The sequence below is a fragment of the Protopterus annectens genome, chromosome 14.part0 (assembly GCF_019279795.1).
Source record: "Protopterus annectens isolate FY-2018-M chromosome 14.part0, PAN1.0, whole genome shotgun sequence".
Classification (NCBI taxonomy): domain Eukaryota; kingdom Metazoa; phylum Chordata; order Ceratodontiformes; family Protopteridae; genus Protopterus; species Protopterus annectens.
The window spans coordinates 392,680,291-392,687,344 of record NC_056748.1 but is presented as its reverse complement, the minus strand read 5'-3'; the positions used below and the strand labels follow the sequence as shown (position 1 = coordinate 392,687,344).

At 38.6% G+C, this 7,054-nt stretch overlaps 1 protein-coding gene across 3 annotated transcripts in view; it reads right to left on the bottom strand.

The window, feature by feature from the left end:
- LOC122789008 overlaps positions 1-7,054 on the bottom strand; it is a 489,467-nt gene that overhangs the window by 241,751 nt on the left and 240,662 nt on the right. The window lies entirely within an intron of this gene.

Below are 7,054 nucleotides of genomic sequence, written 5' to 3'. Positions count from 1 at the left end.
ACCCTGAAGATCACATTTGTACATCTCACTCAATGTGGCTTTGTTTACTGTTTCTCATACATTAATTTTTTTACCCCAAGTTATCACAAACCCAGAGAAAATAATTATTCCTAAACCTCAGAAATATAATTTATGGAACATACTGGAGTATTCAGGAACTTTGAATTCTGAAACACAGAATCCTAAAAGTGAAACTGAATACAGTTGTAAATAACCACAGCTTTACTTTTCTTGTTGTGGGGCTTCACCCATATAAGAGTAATTATTTGCAAAGTTTAAACATTTTAATTGTGGAATTCTGAGACTTAGAACAAACAAATTATTTATACATTTGTTGAAGTCAGTGGAATTGAAATGCTGGAGTATATCTAAGCATGGATGCACAAAGAAATGCTAGACCTGCTGACTACCCTTCTAACTATATTAATACCTGATCCTTTGACTTTGACCATGTTTTTCTATACTAGATAGAAGACCACGCTATACCATTCTGAAACAATAAAACAAAGAATATTCAGTACTTACATGTTATCGCAACCAGATTTTTCACGGCAATAGTGGCTGCTGTTCGATCCTGAAATGTGATCGTAAATGGTGTGAAAATGTGGTTTTGTGTGTTTTCTTTACCACTATGTCTTCTTTTCACTTAAATGTCAGAAAAAGACTGTTGCTGTTTAGGTATGCTTGTTTATATCCTGGGTGTACTGCGACTGCATTGCAATGGAACATGAGCATGCCTTATAGTACATTGAGAATTTTCACAGTCACAGAAGTTAATTTTGAAAGAATGATGGCAGTTGTCAATTTTGTTCATTCACTTCTTGTTTATATCTTGGATTAAACAACACTGACATGAAATTGTATTTTGGGGGTATGCAAACCCCATGACTATTAGTCTGTGACTGTTTCTAATCTTCATACCTCAAAGACTATGTCAGTAGCGGTTGCTGTCCGATCCTGAAACATGTTCATTCACTTGTAGTGTTCAATGTAAAGTTGCTGTAATGTATGCCTTGCATGTCTGTCTAGCCGCATTTCAGATGACCGTATTATTCTGTTCATTAAATTTACACTTTTATGGAAAAAATGTCCATGTCATAGTAAGAATGCTAAGAATTAATACTTTACACACCACTTTTACCATTAACATCAATATTTTCGGACCGACATAATGAATTAGGGCACGCTGAAAATCTGGTTGTGATAACACATAAGTACCGAATATTCTAGGGGTACTAATGATATAAACCTTACTTAATGAGTTGTTACTTAAATTTTATGATCTGTGTGGCCTTATTGTTTATTGCCCTGTTCCCCACCCTAATTACTGTTTTATGCATATTAATCTGCAGAAATTTTAAAAATTGCATATGAAAAGTACTGATAACAGAAGGGCTGGCCATAACCTAATCAGATTATGGTCTTATTTTTTTGGGGATTATGAGTTAATTGAGACAAGAACAACTCAGCAACTCATGAATTAAAAAAATATATAAAACAACATTAAAAACATGCATGTGTAGATAAAGTTTATATACTTGTTCTTAAGTGTAGTATTTAATGCTTCAGAATGGATGACAAAAAGGGGAAGTGATATAATGTTTGTGAGATCAAATGCTGAGCTGATAGTACCACATGACTTGTGTGAGTATATGTACAGATATTTCTATTTTTTTTTCTGAATACAAATACATTTTACACTTTATGCTCATGGCAAATAGCTGTTGCTGTTCATAGAGCAATGTTGATGTTGTAAATGTATTAACATAGAACCTGGTGTTTCAAGGAAATCAAAAGTGATTAAGTCATTGTTAATTAGTTACATTAGACCTAAACTTGAGTATAGAATAACAATATGGAAACTCTATAAGAAAGCAAGCGTGAGTAAACTGGAAAGAGTGCAACAGAAATATACCAAGGGCATCCATGGATGTGAAAATTTAAGTTATTATGAAAGACTAAAATATCTGAACTTGTACAGTGTCTCTTAAAGATATCTAAGAGGATATCTTATTCAGGCATATAGGGCATTTAGAGGCAACTACCTTTGGGAATGTTTGGGGTTATCAAAAACTACTAGAGACAACCTATGTAGAAGATTGTATAGGAATGAGAAGTGTACTAATTGGCTCTCTGAGAGAGCAGCTGATGCATGGAACAGACTACCCAATTACATTAAACCAAGTACTAGTTTAGATTATTTTAAGAACAGCCTGGACACTTATTATGGGAACTTGTGTTTTGGTATATTGGCAAGCTAAAAGGGCATTAATGTCAGTGCTTGAAATATTTGTTTGTATGTAACACTGACCTAGTAAAGTGTAGTATATCTGTTAACACTGACTTAGTAACATATAGTAAATCTGTTAACTCTGACTTAGTAACGTGTAGTAAATCTGGTAACTCTGACTTAGTAACGTGTAGTAAATCTGTTAACAGTGACTTAACGTGTAGTAAAAAAAAGTAAATCTGTTAACACTGACTTAACGTGTAGTAGATCTGTTAATACTGACTTAGTAATGTGTAGTAAATCTGTTAATACTGACTTAGTAACGTATAGTAAATCTGTTAATACTGACTTAGTAATGTGTAGTAAATCTGTTAATACTGACTTAGTAACGTGTAGTAAATCTGTAAACAGTGAAAAAGTATTGTGTAGTAAATCTGTTAATGCTGACTTAATAATGGGAAATCGGTTTTTAGTGTTGTAGTGTGAAGCTACATCATAGTGGAATAAAAATAGTGCACTGGTGAAGACTTAAGGTAGTTAGATCCTTTCTGTTATGCACCCTAGTTATGAACACATTATCTGCTGTCACGCAGACACATGTATGTGTATTTTCACTTTTTTAATAAGGAAAGTCTTATGAAAGTATAATCTTCATTCTTTATTTTACACTGGCTACTTTTGTCTGTCTCTGTTTTTACCTTTGTATGCATGTGAATCAAGCCTGTTTGTCACTTTCTAGAATATATCTGAAAACAGGCAGATGCTGAATTTATCTGGTTTCTAAAGACAAATAAACCAATGAGCAAGCAGCAAAAATATTATGAACATACAGAAAGGAGTATGCATCACAGAAGAAAAATGACAACAAGAGAAGTTTAAATGATGAGAATCGTATTTCTGCATACATTTCCTAAATAGTGCAGACAATAACGAAAATAAAAAATGACTACATCTAACACATACAAGGTCCAGGTGAGTTCAGACCTCCAGAAGGTTATTATTTGTGTTGCTAGTAAGCGTGAACTAGAAAGTACAGATAATGGAGATAGAGGAAGGTCAGCTGGTATGGTATGGTATGGGATGGCTAATACAGAGGCATCATGAATGAACCATTTACAATGAGGATGGTCAGTGCTGCTTGCTGTCCCTCAGGCTAAAGATAAAAATCCAAACTGTATCATTCCTTAGATTTTGAGAGAACTGTTAGATGTGTTATCTGTTCTCTTGAGTGGTAATCTTATCTTTTGACTCTGGACTTAAGAGTGTAGAAAAGTTTTATTTTATCAATTCTCCAATAGCAGACAAGTGGACAGTCTGAGGAACTACTGAAGGGCACTTTCCTTAAGTAGAAGTAGTTTCATTCCACATACATGACTTTTTATACTAACCCTTTAGGCAGGATGCTATCTGCAGAAAATCATGTTGTGCTACTCAGCATATGCTTACAGATTGCTGATGAGGGCTATGGAACATGAGAGGGCTTTGGCTATTATCTACCTTGATAAAACAAAAGCTTCTAAGAGATCTTTCTTGTACATTTTGTGAGAATTAGGTTTGTGTTTAGGGATACCTAAAATTAAAACCATGCAGTGATGAGGGGAAGTTTTGTGACAAGCTCTCATGAGGCAGATACCTTTACAGCTTCATACTGTTACAGATTTTCTGGATATTTGCTGTAGATATAATAACAGATATTAAGTGCAAGATCTGCCTATTCATGAATGGCACTAAATTGGGGAAAATGCAAGAAAAGGAGGAGACTAGTAGAGTCCTCCTTTGGGATTTGCATGACATGACCTAATTGGCTACAACTGGGCATACGGTTTTCAGTTTCAGATATTGTTAGTATTTTTTAAAAAAAGTCATATTTCTTATCTTCTACACAAAAAGTAATCATAAGGAAGTAGTAAGGTTCATAGGTGGGTACTAGGTTATTATTGGCCCTAGGGCCTATACAAGACTAGCCATAACAATTCCCTGGCTATTTCTTCCCACAGTATTTACTTCCCTGGCTAGTTCTTCCCACAGTATTTACTTCCCTGGACCCCTATCTAGCAGGGCGACTGACGTGATTCCCGGGGTGAATTTCCTATCTCCCATCCAATCATCAAGGTTCATTTTGAAGGGGGCCAAAGAGGTGCTCTGCTTGACATGTATGGGCAGTCTACTCCAGAGTCTGGGGAGTCTCTGGGTCAGGAACCTATCCCTCCAGCATGTTTTGTTTATTGTGATGACAAGGTTTAGATCCCTGGAGCGTGTGTCTCTGAGGGACTAGGATTTCTTTAAGTGTAGCATGTCCAACAGCTCTGGGTTTGACATGGCCTTGTATGTTAAGCAGAAATTGCCTCTGAGTAGACGATATGCGACACAGTATAGGTGGAGTTTTTTTAGATGGTCAGCATAGGGCATCTGCTTTAGGCCTCTGATTCTTTTAGTGAGGTATTTCTGCGGCCTTTCCAGTTGTTGCAGATGTCTTGAGAGGTACATACCAAATGGGGCGTTGTATTATATAATGGGTCTAATGAGGGATGAGTACAGTGGGACAATGACCTCCTTTTTTCTGGATGAAAAGCCCTTAGTGATGAGGTGTGCCACATAGAAGGATTTCCTGACTGTTGTGGCAATGTGGTTATCGAAGGTGGGACCACTGTCCACCTGTGTCCCTAAGTCTCTTATCACACTTTCGGTGTTTAGTGTACTGCCACCTATGTAGTAATTCACTGGTACATATTTTTTCCCAAAGGGGATAACTATACATTTCTTGGCATTGAGCTTGAGCCCATGGCTCAGGCACCAAGCATCTGTTTCTGTAAGGCCCTTTTTGTAGAATATCCACATCATTTGGTGATTCAGTAAAGGCTCCCAGTTTGCAGTCATCTGCGACCTTTGTTAGCCAGAGTCCCTTAGTGTTGGCCTGTACTTCAGAGAAGTAGATGCCAAACAAGAGCGGTTCCAGGACCGAACCCTGAGGTACTCCACTTGTCACTTGTCTGGAGCTGGACTTGGATTTGGCTACTTTTACAGTGTGGGTTCTGTCAGTAAGCCAGTTGATAACCCATCGAGTGACATAGAGATTAATGCCCAGCTTAGTAAGTTTATTTATGATTCCAGAGTGGAGGATGGTGTCGAAGGCCTTGGTGAGGTCCAGATAGACTGTGTGGACCACCTTACCCTTGTCCATGGCTCTGGAGACTGATTCAAAGAAGTCAATTAGGTTCAGGAGACAAGATCAGCCCTTCACGAGCCCAAACTGTGTAGGGTCTGGTGTTTGAAGGTTGCCAATGTCTTTGTTTATAAGTTCCATAATAATACGTTCCATGACCTTGCAGATCAGGCTCGTCAGACTGACGGGGCAGTAGTTCCCGTGATCCAAGGCTGATCCCCCCTTGTGGAGTGGGGTAACTGTAGCTGTGCGCCACTCAGTGGGCACGAAGCCTGAGGTGAGGCTATGATTAAACATGACACTTAGGTGAGGTGCCAGTTCATTTTGTAGTTCATGTAGTACACAGCTTGGGATATCATCTGGTCCCATGGATGCTGTATTCTTAGCTTTGGAGAGTGCATTTTTTTACCTGTGTGGCCGTTATTACTGGAATTTGGCAATCTTTTGGTATTGAGATGGGCTCTTTAGGGGGTGAGAGGGGGGTGATGTTAGCACTGAATCGATTTGCCAGGATATTGGCAATATCCTTGGGATCAGTATATTTAATGCCATTCTGTTGCAGCTCAGAGCAGATCTGAGCATTGCCATTTAGATTCTTGACATAGCTATAGAATGCCTTGTGGTTGTCTTTGGAATCTTTGGCAATTTTATTTTTGTAACTAGCTCGGGAGGATTTTATGAGGGATCTCAGCTTCTTACTGAGGCTGGTAAGGGAGTTTTTTGCATCCTGGGATTTTCCTGTTTTCTGCAACAGTTTCTTCCTTTTGTTGTAAAGTTTATTTATGCAAGGGACCACCAGATTGGCTTCCTGTTTTGGAGGACAGCATCTTGGTTCTATTGGGGATGGCACAATTCATGTATGAGTGGATATCCTCGTACAGTTCCTTAGTGTAGAATTCAGCAGTTGAACTTTCAGTTCCTGTCTGCATGGGTGTCATGAAGTTTGACACTTCTGACTTGAGTAGCATGAAGTTTGTTTTGGAGAAGTTTTTTACAGAGGTTTCCTTACTGGGGGTGGGGTTGGGATGTGGATATCAAGGGTGATTAGCTTATGGTCAGACCTGACCAACGAGGGGGTGACCATAGATGTGGAGCATGGATTTCCCATGTTGGTAATGACCAGGTCTAGGATATTGGGGCCCCTGGTGGGACTAAGGATTAGTTGATCCAGGGCATTGGAATTTATGAATTTCAAGAACCATTGGGCAAAGGTGTTGGTACATGAGTAGTTTTCCCAGTTAATGGCAGAGTAGTTGAAATCACTCAGTATTAGGGTGTTTGGTTGTATCTTAATATTTTCCAGTATGTTTAGAAAGGTGTAGTGAGAATCTTAGGACACGGTGGGGGATCTGTAGCAAGCTACAATTTGGATTGCAGTCTTACCTTGTGTTAGTTGCACACGGAGAATTTCAGATGCATTGTGTTGGGCAACTAGCCTGGTGTTGTGAATATCCTTGGTAAATATGGACACTCCTCCACCTTTAGTGTTTCAGTCCTGGTTTGCAGGGGTGCTCTCTGGAGCCTTGAACCAGGTCTCAGTCACTGCACAGATATCAATGTTCTCCATTTTTAGGAGTGCCTCAAGAGAGTGCATTTTGAGGTTTAGACTTCTAGCATTGAGTAGCATTACTCTCAGATTTTCCTTGCTTGTATCTGTTATG